The sequence below is a fragment of the Prionailurus viverrinus genome, chromosome E1 (assembly GCF_022837055.1).
Source record: "Prionailurus viverrinus isolate Anna chromosome E1, UM_Priviv_1.0, whole genome shotgun sequence".
NCBI lineage: Eukaryota > Metazoa > Chordata > Mammalia > Carnivora > Felidae > Prionailurus > Prionailurus viverrinus.
This window is the reverse complement of record NC_062574.1, coordinates 3,521,264-3,534,905: the sequence shown is the minus strand read 5'-3', so window position 1 is coordinate 3,534,905 and position 13,642 is coordinate 3,521,264. Positions and strand designations below refer to the sequence as shown.

Sequence of the window (13,642 nt, the reverse complement as noted above, 5' to 3'; positions counted from 1 at the left end):
GTGGGTGCCAGGCAGTTTGCATGAGTAATGAAGGGAGTCTTCGAGTTTTCTCAACGATCCTGGTCACCCCCAGCCTTCTTGACGCCCCCAGGTTTCTCGACCTGCCAGCCAGTCCTTGTTCCTAGTGGGAATTCTTTTGTGAGAAGACACAGCGACTGTGCTAAGTATCTCATACATTGAAGAGGCTCCACGCCGCCCCCCTCACGTTCCGGGGAGCTTGCAGACCTGCTCCCCAGCTAGGCTCCCCCAGCCCCCACCGGAGAACAGGGAAGGGGAGGTGCGCGGAGAGCAGGCCCCGCCCCCACGGCAGGGTCTCCCTGCCCCTCCCCCTGCCCCAGAGGAGTCTGGGAGGGGCGACCGGTGCACCTGCCAAGAGAATCCTGGGGAGGGAAGTTTTCTTCCCCAAATGGCTTGCCCGAGAGGGAGTGGGCAGGTTTTCCTCTGAACGTTGACCCATGTCAATATGTTACTGGGGCCAGAAAGTACAGACACTTAAATTTAAGAAAAGAAAGCGGCTGATCCTTGGGTCCACACCTCTCATGATCTCCAAGTAAACAAAGCCAGTGGAAGATCAGTTTGTGCAATCACCCCAGGCCTTCAACAGCGATTATCACCGGGTGGAGAGGAAAAGGATACTGGGAAGACGGGGCCCGGAGCTCTTTTTCTGCTAATCGTCCCCCCACTATCCTAACTCCCCCTGATTCTTCCTGATTCTTCCTCCCTCTCTGCCCCCACAGCAGATGCTACTAGGTGCTCACAAGCTCCCGGGGGATACCGATGCTGCTGGTTCAGGGACCACGCTCGGCGAACCACTCCTTCAGAGCACGAGGTCGTCCCGCAGTCCCTGTTTCCCAGTGAGGGCTGGAGGGAATCCACTAGAAGCAGAGGTACCCGTCAAGTGGGCACCAGCCACGCCGATGCCTGGGTCTTCCTTGAGGAGGGATGGAAGGCGAGGACCGTGGGCCAGGCTTCCAGTTGACTCGGCCCGCAGTGCTCCCTGGAGCTGGACTGGGCTCCCCCTGGCTCAAGCGCCCTCCCGACCACTTAGGTGAGCCCCCTCCCGAACCGCGCTAGATCCAACACGTGGGGTTGGAAGTGCTCTGAAAGCACTTCCTTTTTTTTTTTTTTTAATGTTTATCTATTTTTGAGAGAAAGCACGAGTGGGGGGGGGGTTGGGGGAGAGAGAGAGCGCACCGTCAGCACAGAGCCTGATGCAGGGCTCGAACCCACAAACGGTGAGATCACGACCTGAGCCGAAATCAAGAGCCGGTCGCTTAACCAACTGAGCCACCCAGGCACCCCTCTCCGAATCCAACCCTGAGAGGACTTCCCTTTGTGAAAAAGTCTGGGCGGGAGAAACCAGCAATGCATGACTCTGACTCAGAGTCACTTGGGGAGAGAGGAGAAAGCAGAAGAGCCCTTCTGATCCCACCCCAGCCCACCAGTCCGGCGGCTTGGTGTGGACAAAGGGTGTCTGGACGACAGAAATATCCACAGAAGTTTTTTCAATCGTTTGCTAAGAGACGCGTAACGTACATGCCTCTCCTATCTCCCCCCACCCTGCCCCTGTGATCCTCAGTGAGATTTACTTCGCTCATTAGGATTTTCTGTGGGTGGATTCCTTAGAAAAGGGCAAGATGGTGGGGCGCCTGGGTGGCTCAGTCGGTTGAGCGTCCGACTTCGGCTCAGGTCATGATCTCACGGTCCGTGAGTTCGAGCCCCGCGTCGGGCTCTGTGCTGACAGCTCGGAGCCTGGAGCCTGTTTCAGATTCTGTGTCTCCCTCTCTCTCTGACCCTCCCCCGTTCATGCTCTGGCTCTCTCTGTCTCAAAAATAAATAAACGTTAAAAAAATTACACCCAAAAATAAATAAACGTTGAAAAAAAAATTTAAAAAAAATTACAAAAAAAAGAAAGAAAAGGGCAAGATGGTGAATTCTGCATTTGCTGCTGGAGGCTCCCGAGACCATTCCCCCGGAAGGTGGGGCGAGGGCACAAGCGACCTGGGCTTCTTGCGTCCGAAGCCAATAATCTCACCTGACTCCCATACCCTTGGTCCTCCAGGGCGCCCTGATCCCGGGGCCGGTGCCTCTGCTGCCAGTGTCAGGAGGGTTTCTTTGAATTTGTTTACGGGTTAAAATTTTAATTTGTGTAAAGGTCTTGGCTGCTTAGTAATGGGTGGGAAAATAACAGGAAGTGTCTGCCTGAACAGAAGGGACTGGAAGGGCTCTTCCGGGGACATTGGTGCAGATGGGAAGCCTGGCCTCAGCACCTGGAAAGCAGAATCCCCCCCTAAGAGGCAAGGCGTCCCTGGGATCAAAGGGGCAGTCCCCCCCACCCCGCCCGCCCCTGCCTTGGGGATGGTAGGATGGTTCAGGGGGCAGCTAGCGACCCTCAGTCTTTCGTCTCTCCCTTCTCTTCCTTCTTTCCTGTTCCTGGATGTCCATGACCCATGAAGAAGCCTCAGCCCATCCTTGCAGGGGACAGCTCTGGGGCCGTCCATGGTCGCCAAGCAACCCGTGGCTGCCACACCCAGTGTGGCTGCCGAGACAGCAGCTGTGGAAAGAGGAGGGTGCAACCAGCCACAACGTCGACTTGTGATTTCCGATTCAGTTAGGCCAAAGCTGATAAGACGAGGAGGCTGCCCACTGTGGCCACCACACTGCCTGGCTGCTGCTGAGTACCAGACCTGCAGGGGCAGAGTCCCTGGTCCTTTATCCTACCCTGGACTTACCCATTTCTCTTATGCATCCCCCCATCCAACATCCATCCACTCATCCATCTATCCATCCATCTATCCATCCATCCATCCATTTGTTGTATTTAATGAGCCAAACATTCTCTTAACACTCTCTTATCCCGTGATGGGTAAGATAATGCATAAGACCTAGCCTCTGCTTCCCCAGAACTTGTGGGGGAAGGGTAGACAGATGGGGCAGACACATGACCTAAGAACTCAAATACAAAGATAGGAGATAGACTATCACTCCAGACACGGGAGTGGGTGCAGAAAAACAACAGATAGGGCAGGAAGATTGAGTCGTGGAGTAGATGATCGAAACGTCTGGGCTCTTTTTTGGTGTTGCTGTTTTTCAAATGCTCTCTTCTGCAAAGTGAGGGTGATGGAGCAGAGGCCATGCAAACCCTTGCAGAAAAAAATATCAGTGACTTCTTTGGCTGCAAAGGAGGAACCCAAGTAATAGAATCCAAGTCAAACCGTCTTACTCAAAAAGGGGAGGAGGGAGAATTTATTGGATCACATAGTCCAACAATCAGCAGTAGATCTAGGCATGAGGGTTGCAGGCACGGCTGAATCCAGGTGTTCAGGCCATGCTGTCTGCGATCTGTCTCTCTCCAGAGACATTTACCATTAGGCCAAACCAGATGATAGCAGAGCATCTGTGAGCTTTTCGAAGGTCTAGAAATGTGTGGATTTCCCAAAATACGGCTTGGCTTCAAATTGTGAGAAAAAGAAAGACTACAACGGGCCAGCCAGCAAGTCCACACCTTGGAGGTGATCCGCTCCCCCACGCTGCTCTCTCCTAAGTGCCCAGGTCAGCAGCTGCTTTTGTCGCTCCCTTCATCCGCGTCCTCTCTGCAGGCTTTGACACCGCTGACCACCATGTCCTGGACCCCATCTCCTTTCCCAGCTGCCAGGCACCCCACTTTCCTCCTTCCTCTCTGACCTACGTTTTTCCTCTTCTCTGCTGGAGCCAGGAGGAGGACAGAAGGGGAGCCCACAGCACACGTGCAGGCCTGGAGCCCAGGGGCCACCTGGACCATCACAGAACTGCCGGCGATCAGGACTCCTGGGAGGGGTCACAGCCTGGGCTTGGGGATCAAGGAGCCACCGGGTCAAGAGGAGCCGTGCAAATCGCGAGGTGGAGTCTGGCCTTTCTCCTAAAGGTAACAGGGAGCCATTGAAGGCTGTACTGTGGGCGTAATGTGATCCGATTTGTGTTTCAGCACCAGAGAGGGGCTCTTGGCTGTGATGCGGTTGTGGATCAGGCTTCTATGGTCACTCGGGAGGAGGGCGATGGTGGCAGTCATGGGGGCGGGAAAAGGGGACAGTTTATGACATGGGACTTGGTTGCATTTAGATGGAACAGGGGAGAGAGAGGGAGGCGTTGGGGATGCCCCCCCCCCAAGTTTCTGATTCTGAGGTGAGGAGCAGACAGGTGGGCTTGGTGGGGGCGGGGGAGGAAGGCTCGGTTCATGCACCTTGAACTGAAAGTGTTAGGTGGCCCTCTGGCTGCCAGTCTCCAGGCGTGGACGGCGGCTGGCGTGTCTGGAGCTCTGGAGGGAGCTCAGGGTCCCCGGCATCACAGCCCAGTCCGCACCACAGGGGGACTCTATGGAGGCTCCCCCCTCCTGCCCCATCGAAAGGAAGAGCCTCCAGTGACCGCGGGGGACCACAAAGCTTCTGCAGAAAGCAGCCTCACAGCAGGATGTGTTCTGGGAGGAGCTTTGAGGGCCACGGGGAAGGGGAAGGAAGAGGAGGGACAGAGTCGGGCCTGTGCCACACTGGGCCTTTCTCTGCAGATCTGCAGGCTGCAGCGGGGACCAGAGACACCCGTTGGAGCCCCTCTGAGCCACCAGGGCCAGCAGCCTCCCTGCACAGACGGTGGGGAGCCAGTCGGCAGAAAGACTTAGGGAACCGAGCTCCAGCCGAGCTAAGGTAGGTGCTGGCTGGGGTAAGGTGTCCAGGGAGGAAGCCGGGAGAGGCAGATCCGGGCAGAGCAGGTGGAGGGGCCAGGAGGAAGGAGGAGGAAGGCAGGGAGCCCTGGAGGGGCCGAGACGCCCCTGGCTCTTCTGTACGTGAGGCCCAGCCTTGCTGAGAAGGGTTACCAGAGGCGGTGGCCCCCAGGATCACTCTGCCAAGTTAAGATCCTTTCACCCAGGACCCGGCGAGGGGACCCCTCCTTTCTTCTCTGGATCCTGTAAGTATCAATATTATAACTGGTTACACACGCCCGGGGCAGGAGAGCACACGCATCGTCCCACCGGATTCTCGTGTGCCGTCAGAGGTGGGCTGGATACGTATTTTAATGCCCGTTTTATAGCTCAGAGAGATGCGGCGTCTTGCCAAAGACAACAGGGCAGGTGAGCATCGTGTGTCTGTCCCTCCTGGGGAGCCAGGTGACGATCATGCTGGTCCGGTTGCTTCTGTCCACACGCACGACCGAGCGTCTTCTAGGTGTGCAGTCGGGGCCAGAGGCCGAGCAAGGCCAGGTCCCGGTGCTCAAGAAGCTGGCCAGCTGGTGGGGCCTTAAGACGCAGCTCAAGTAAGTGACCAACAGAAAGCAAAGTGCGCAAGGTCCCGAGGCGAGCGGAGGCACGTACGCGGGTGACCTCGGGGCAGGGGCTCCAGGGGGCTTTACAGGAGGCCGCACCCGAGCCTTGAGCGGCAGGGAGGGTCTGTGTGCAGAGGTGAGGCAGCAGGCATCCCGGTTGAGAACAAAGTGTGCAAACCCATAGCAGGAGAGCAGGTGCAAAGCAGGGGGTTTTACGGCGCAACACAGCTGGTGAGTCCATTTGGCTGCTGAAGAGAAGAGTTCATAGAGGGTCAGTTTTTAAATGTTTATTTATTTATTTTGAGAGAGAGAGAGGCACAGCATGAGCAGGGAAGGGACAGAGAGAGAGACACACACAGAATGTGAAGCAGGCTCCAGGCTCTGAGCTGTCAGCCCAGAGCCCGATGCGGGGCTCGAACTCACGGACCGCGAGATCGTGACCTGAGCCGAAACCAAGAGTCGGATGCTCCACCGACCGAGCCCCCCGGGCGCCCCGAGGATCATCTTATTTCCTCCTTGCAGTAATCCGATGAGGCAGGTGCTATGCCTAGCTCTCTCCTCTAAAGACAGGGAGACTGAGGCACAAAGGTTCTAAGCAGGCAGCCCAAGTTGTGACAGCCAGAGAGAGGACTGGGATCCAGGCAGTCCGGCACCAAGTGCCACCAGCCCAGCCACACTGCCACATAGCCCCTCACCAGGACCTGCTTCTTGGCCGACATGGTGGGCGTGAATCTGGCCCCCAGGGGTTTCCTGGTCTACACCCACGCCCCGTCAGACTCCTCCCGGGCTCCCTGCCCTCCCCCCAGAACAATACTCTCCTCCCCGCCTCCTCCAGACTGTCTCTCTCACATCCAGGTGTTTCCTCCCCGGCCAGTGGCAGACACAGCAAGGGAAACAGGCCTGCCCCATCCCCAGGGAACAGCAGAGCGCAGGGCCCCCATGTCCCCGGCGCCTCGGGAACCTGGACAGCCCGAGTGGGCCTCGTAGGATGAGGGTTGAGGGTCGAGGGGTCCCCTCAGAGCTCGGCATTCCTACTGTGAGCCCACGAATCACGTGCTCTAAACCAAAGAGCCGGGCAAGTATGACTGTCTCCATGGAGAACACTGGAAATAGCATCTGCCCCCAAAACTCAGGGGTTTGTGAGTCAGCGCTGGCAGGAGGAGGGGGAAGTGGGTCAGTGGCAGAGGGAGGGGGTCCCTTGTCCCTGTGCCAGAGTGGGGGGGGGGGCAGACGACAGGTGGGGGGCAGAGCCGCGACCTTGGGAAACTCTGTGTCTTTGTTCTTGGCCTTTAAGCCCGAAGGGATGGCCGCAGGGAGGGCTGGGTGGAGGGTTCTGTGCAAACGGTCTGGACGAGGAGCCCGCAGGGCGGGGTTGGGGCGCAGGGGTGGGCAGGTCAGCAGCCGGGATCTTCACTGCTGGGAACACTGACCCCCCAGCCGGGCCTGTTCCTGGAAGTCTCCCCCTCCTTGCCTGGCACCAGTCTCGAGCAGTAACAGCGGCAGGAAACGGGGTCCCGCTGACTTATCCCTGTGGCCACCTCTGCGGTTCTGTGGTTGGTCCCCAGACGTGTTTTTACCCCATGGCAGTGACCAGCTGTGTGTCTGCACCTGGCCTGGGGACCGTTTATTGCTGAAGTTCTACGTTTAAGGACGAGTACGCTCTGAATCCCACGTCATTCATCCATTCGTCCATTCACCCATTCATTCCTTCTTTGCCTCTGATCTTGTCCCTACGTCGCCGAGCCCCGTGAAGCGTCCAAGATTTCACCCTCCTCGTAACTGTTTAAGTCAGCCTGTCGCGCTGTCACTGGCAGGAAACGGGAGACTCTGGAGTCTGAGGCGAAGGCCTCGATTACTTGTGGCCCCACAAGCACATGAGCGTCAGGTTGATGGGTCCCCCTCGTCCCCCAAGTCCCAGAGGGGGCAGCATGGAAGGGGGTGCTGTGCACCATCAGCCAAGGAGCCCTGACCTTAGGGAACCCCGGCTTTCACAGCGGGCAGCAGGCAAAGTGCCAGTTCTGCCCGGGAAGGGGACATTGCTGCTACCCTGCTGGACGGCAAGTAAATCTGCCCCGTGTCCCCAGCAGGGAGACACTGCCGCGGCCCTCCCAGGCTGTGCACGATACGTACCTTCTCGGATGACCCGGCACAAAAGCTCACAAGGCGTGTGCACAAAAACACGCCCGTGAAGGGTTGCCTCCCAGCCCCCTCCCGCCGTCCCCTTCCCGCCACGCTGTGGCCACACTGTCCCCGCGCCTCGGCACCTGGCCTGGCTTATCCCGTCACCTGGACCCTGTCTTGGGCAGATATGGCCCCACTCGCTCCCATCCATCCTCCCCCCTCCCCGCACCCAGGTTTCTTCTGCCCAGAAGTCACCTCCTCAGTGAGACCTCTCCGGTCAACCTTGTAGAAACCAGTCCCCCCAGCTCTGGAACCGCACATCCCCCCCCTTCCCGGCCTTATCCTTACAGCAGTGGCCACCTGCTAATATCCAGCTTAGTTTTCGAGTTTCCTGGGTGTCCCCTTGCACACTCCCTACACGCCCATTAGATTGTAGCCTTTACGACAGCAGGTGTTTTTGTCTATCTGAAATTATTGCCAAATCCCCAGGATCTGGAACCGGGTCTAACGTACAGAAGGGGCTGAATGAATGAATGAGTGAGCGAATGAAGGCACCCGTTTATTGGGTCTCCCGCTGAAGGCCTGGCTTTCTTACCTTGTGTCTGTAGGACGCTATCTGGCACGCTGCTGGTCTCCATAACGATGGAGCAAAAGAAATAATGAATGAAATGAATGAACGCTGTGTGCAGGGCAGGGTGGGAGGGCCTGCAGGGATGGGGTGGGGAGGCTCCTCCCAGGTGGTCGGGATCCACCCCTCGGCCACTTTCCATGCTGCCCACGCCAGCTGCTGGGAATCTTCCTGACTGGTTTCAGGGCGCTGAGCCTGGGTCCCCCTTCCCACTGGTTTCAGGGCGCTGAGCCTGGGTCCCCCCTCCCACTGGTTTCAGGGCGCTGAGCCTGGGTCCCCCCTCCCACTGGTTTCAGGGTGCTGAGCCTGGGTCCCCCTTCCCACTGGTTTCAGGGCGCTGAGCCTGGGTCCCCCTTCCCACTGGTTTCAGGGCACTGAGCCTGGGTCCCCCTTCCCACTGGTTTCAGGGCGCTGAGCCTGCGTCCCCCTTCCCACTGGTTTCAGGGTGCTGAACCTGGGTCCCCCTTCCCACTGGTTTCAGGGCGCTGAGCCTGGGTCCCCCTTCCCACTGGTTTCAGGGCGCTGAGCCTGGGCCCCCCTTCCCACTGGGTTCAGGGCGCTGAGCCTGGGTCCCCCTTCCCACTGGTTTCAGGGCTCTGAGCCTGGGTCCCGCTTCCCACTGGTTTCAGGGCGCTGAGCCTGGGTCCCCCTTCCCACTGGTTTCAGGGCGCTGAGCCTGGGCCCCCCTTCCCACTGGTTTCAGGGCGCTGAGCCTGCATCCCCCTTCCCACTGGTTTCAGGGCACTGAGCCTGCATCCCCCTTCCCACTGGTTTCAGGGCGCTGAGCCTGGGTCTCTTTGGCCAGCATCCTAAGCATCATCTTCATTTCCTGTACCCTTTGTCCAACCAGCCGGTCCCCACAGACTAGTTTCTGCTCCCTAGCCTGAGAGAGGTTGGGGACGGTGACCCTGTCCTACGAGTGCCTTGATGGTCTGTCATTCAAGAATATTTAGCAAGGGCTTCCTATTGGTAGAAGCAGCGTCAGGTAAAGGGGACCCAGCACTAAAGGAAACAGGATGTAATGTATGGTGCTTGGCACCGTGGATGTTTGTTGACTGACTCACAGGGGCACCGTGGGCAACCCCGGTGCCCAGATCACATAATAACTCCTCTTGGAGCGTTAGGACTGGAGCCACAGCAAAGCTGGGGGATTGCTCACTGCCCGCCTCCAGGGGCCAGGCAGGGGCACGAATGATGCCCCAGACAAGCTCACGGGCACGGCGGAGGGGGTGGGGGGAGGGCCCTGGCCCTCTGCACGGGGACAGCAGCCATTCGACACCCATGAGTAGCTGCCCTGGAGAACTGTGGGCTGGCTGTGGCCAGATCTCCAAGTTATTCCTTTTATGTAAAAGCTGGGCATCTCAAGGGGCGCCTGGGTGGCTCCATTGGTTAAGTGTCCGAACTCGGCTCAGGTCACGATCGCACGGTTTATGGGCTCGAGCCCCGCGTCGGGCTCTGTGCTGACGGCTCAGAGCCTGGAGCCTGCTTCAGATCCTGTGTCTCCCTCTCTCTCTGCCCCTCTCCCACTTGGGCTCTGCCTCTATGGAAAGCTGAGAATCTCGATTTTTATGTGAAATACGGCCTTTTTTTGAAAAAGTTGGCCACAGATGCAAATTTTCTAGAGCTATGGTTTCTTCTGGGGAGCGGGTGAGAGGAGCCGGTGGCCCAGAGGAGGAGTGAGGATGTTTGCTTTTCACTGGAGAGCGGTTTGTACCTTTTGGATTTACCATTGGCGTGGTTTTTACTTGAAAGGTGAATTGTATTGATATAGTAGGTAGGGCATGCCTCCAGGGCCCCAGTGCGAATCTGTGAAATGGGTTCCTTGTCAGGCGTGTTGTGAATACGGGTCCGTGAGGGTGTCAGTGTGCTGGTGGTGGGCCAGGAGTGTGGTGGCCAGGGCCACACTACTGTCCTTAAGAAGTCACGGAGTGGCAGGGCCCCACAGTCTGACGGGCAAGGACCTCGTCTCCTTCATTCATCTCTGAAATCCCCGGCCCTTGTCCAATTGCTGTTGCCCGGACAGGACACGTGGGTGTTCCATAGATGCTCTTTGATTTGCTCAGCAATGCCATCACTCCAGACCCTGCCAGGAACTAGGAAGACAGCCAAGAGGGCCTCTGAGCCGCCCAAATAGAGGTTCCATGTCTGTGGTTGGAAGCTTCGCTCTCTGTTCACAGATCTGTTTCTCAGGCTTTGTTTTTGTGTTTTACCTCCAAAACCATCGCCTGTGCTTATATGGCGTCCCAGCCTTCTGGAAGGGTGCAGAGGGCCGGGACAGGTTGCTGCCAACACAGGGGACCCTTTGCTGGGAATTCGAAAGAAACATCGTTGGGGCGCCTGGGTGGCTCTGTCGATTAAGCGTCCGACTTTGGCTCAGGGCATGATCTCACAGTTGGTGGGTTCGAGCCCCACGTCGGGCTCTGTGCTGACAGCTCAGAGCCTGGAGCCTGCTTCGGATTCTGTGTCTCCCACTCTCTCTGTGCCCCCCCACACACACCCCTTTGCACGCTGTCTCTCTCTCTCTCTCAAAAATAAATAAACACTAAAAAAATTAAAGATGAATTGCAAACCCTCGCCCTCCCTGGTGGGGTAAATTACCCAAAGCCCAGTGGGCCGGTGGGCCGGATAACAGCCCCCACTCACCCACTAGGAGCAAAGAACAGCCCCCAGTGCTGAGACAGAATCATATCTGAGGAGTCAGAAAGTATGAGCCATTCAGGACGGGGTGGAGGCTTCTGTCGTCCGCCGACAGCTCCCGAAATCTCCACCATGTGACCATATGCAATGAGCTCCCGTGAGATGCATCTAGAAAACCTTCAGAGGCATGTTTGGGGGCTAAAAGGGGCAAGCCTCATTTCCTAAGAAATGCATGTCGGCCCAAGTGAAGACAAAGGTGATGTTGATGCATTTTGAGAATGACCTGGGTTCTGCATATTTCCATTTCCTGTCTGGTCGCCTGTCCCCTGAGGGCTCCCCCCCCCCACTATGGTCAACAGCCCCCAAAGGACAGGAAATCCATTACAGAGACACAAAACCTCTCCAGCGCCTGCAGGAGGACATATAAGCCCCGAATAGATGTGTGGTGAATGAGTCAGCAAATGAGCGAATAAGAAAATGGATAAGGCGGTTTTCTGGCACCCATTGGTCACACTTCTTCCAAGTTCATTTTCCATTAAAAGTCAGCCCAGAATAGCCCCGGCTTCGCACCGTGAGTCCTGAGACACACATACCCCCTTGTCGTCTCTATCTCTGGGATGTCTTTTCCTTCCAGGCTGCCCCGTATTCCTTCCCCGCTGACGCCATCTGGACAGAAGCTTGTCTGTGTGTTCATTCTACCTTCCCTGGGGCGGCAGGTGTCCTGCGAGGGGTGGGGGTGGGGGGGGAAGGGGTGGAGAGTGGAAGGGGGGGTGGCCCGTGACCTCACACCCCCAGCTGAGATCTCGGCTCTAGTCCTGGTTTCATCATTCATTAGCCATGTGACTTTTGGCACGATACCTCACCTTTGCTCCCCAAAATATTTATGCCTTGTCTCCCGGGTGCCAGCACGGCCCCGAGGTGCTGGGCCTGTGGCAGGGGATAGATACGGCAGCACATTCCAACGAGTAGCCGAGAAAATTAATCATTACATGGGAAGACGCCTGATACCGATAAATGCTGTGAATGAAATGAGAGTGCGCTGGGGTATCGCCTGGTGTGGGGAGAGGAGTTTAGTTTAGATAGAGCGACCTCCCTCTCTAAGGAGGTGACATTTAAAACGAGATCTAGGGGCGCCTGGAGGGCTCCGTCGGATGAGCGTCTGATTTCAGCTCAGGTCACGATCTCACGGTTCGTGGGGTCGAGCCCCGCGTCGGGCTCCGTGCTGACGGCTCGGAGCCTGGAGCCTTGCTTCGGATTCTGTGTCTCCCTCTCTCTCTGCCCTCCCCCACTCACGCTCTGTCTCTCAAAAATGAATAAATGTTAAAAAAAATTTTTTTTAGGGAGACCTGAATATTGAGAAGTACCTAGCTGTGGGGAAAGGCGTTCTAGGCAGAGGTGTGCAAAGGCCCTGAGGTAGGTCTGGGTCTGGCAGGTGCAAGGAACATAATGAGCCACGAAGTGAGAGCCGGGTGAGCCAGAGGGAGAGATAAAGGTGGAGAGGTGCACGGGGGCCAGATGAGGCCAGATTTAGGCAGGGCGAGGGGTGTGGGGTGTTCTAAGATCTAAGAGATGCCACTGGAGGGCTTTATTCACGGACTGGGTTGTAGGGGAGAGCAGGGAAGCACGGGGACTTTTTGGGGGCATGGCCACAATCTCAGCATGCGGTGACGGTAGCTTGGACCCGGTGGGTTGGGGCAGAGGTCATCATGGTCAGTTTTCACCACTAACAGAGGGCGACCTGGGAATCCAGCTCCCCGGGTCCCACTTGGGAAGCCTCCCTCGGCTTCCCTGCATCAGTGGCTTTGGGGGCAGGGTCCGCCCCGTCCCCCACCGGGCAGCGCCTCAGGCCACCCCAGCTCCGCCACCCCCTCCCCAGACTGCAGACACCCCGGGATCAGCCACACGCTTAGATTCACGACTGGATCTTCAGGTCTGATATTTCACATTCCCTCCAGACTGCGACGTCTCCTGTCGCCCACAAAAACATGCCACAGACCATCTTCAGAAAGAACGAACGACATGACTGGTCGACACACCCAGCGTTTATCAAAATGTTGTCACGAAAGAGCTGGACATTTCTGGCATTTTTGGGCACAAAGGAGGCTGAAGTCAGAGCAGTCAGGGATGGGTCACACGGGCACCCAGGAAGGGACGGGCCAGAGGAGCAATTATTTTAGGAGTCTTACCATTTTGTTGTTACCCTGCTTTTGCGTTACGCGCAGGGCAATGTGATAGCAGGTCTTCCCGAGTTGGGTGGCGGGCTCACGGGTGACCGTTTTTCTCGTTAGGGATCACAACGTGCGTGTACGTTAGCTCGCTCCTGTGCACCAGCTCTTACGTAATACCAATAAAGTCAAAGATAGTACGGTAAAACCTTGGTTTGCGAGCATAACTCGTTCTGGAAACACGCTTGTAATCCAAAGCACTTGTATATCAAAACGAATGTCTTTTTTGTAATTAAAAAAAAATTTAATGTTTATTGATCTTTGAGAAATAGAGAAAGACAGAGCACGAGCAGGGGAGGGGCAGAGAGAGAGAGGGAGACACAGAATCGGAAGCAGCTCCAGGCTCTGAGACATCAGCACAGAGCCCGACGCGGGACTCGAACTCACAGACCGTGAGATCGTGACCTGAGCCGAAGTTGGACGCTCAACCGACTGAGCCCCCCCACCCGCGCCGCCGGGCGCCCCTATTCTCCAGCGCTTTGTATTGCCTGTGACTAAATTGTAGCCATTCCAATGGTGTATGTTTGTGTCTCCCAGTTTTAATCTGCGTTCCCTGATGACTAGTAACATGATTTTTGTGTTGTTTTGTTGTGCTTTCTTGCCATCCCCATAACTTTTTGGATGAACTGCCTGTTTACATATTTTTCCCTTTCGGGGGTATCATTTGTTTTCCTACTGTCGAGGTTTGAAAGTTCTTTATACATCCCGGATACAAATTCTTTGTCAGATATGCGATCTG

General features: G+C 56.7%; 1 protein-coding gene across 6 annotated transcripts in view; it reads left to right on the top strand.

Moving 5' to 3' along the window:
* The first annotated feature begins 948 nt into the window (after positions 1-948).
* The window catches only part of PIK3R6 (phosphoinositide-3-kinase regulatory subunit 6), a 60,182-nt gene continuing 47,488 nt past the window's right edge, over positions 949-13,642 (top strand). For 3 of the 6 annotated variants that reach the window (XM_047833339.1, XM_047833341.1, XM_047833340.1), the window contains exons 1-4: positions 949-1,048; positions 3,716-3,904; positions 4,541-4,676; positions 4,900-4,938. The gene's annotated coding sequence lies outside the window, so the exon portion shown is untranslated. Of the gene's footprint in view, positions 1,049-3,715; positions 3,905-4,499; positions 4,677-4,899; positions 4,939-13,642 lie in introns of those variants that run through there. The other 3 variants (XM_047833345.1, XM_047833337.1, XM_047833338.1) reach the window with 2 other exon arrangements.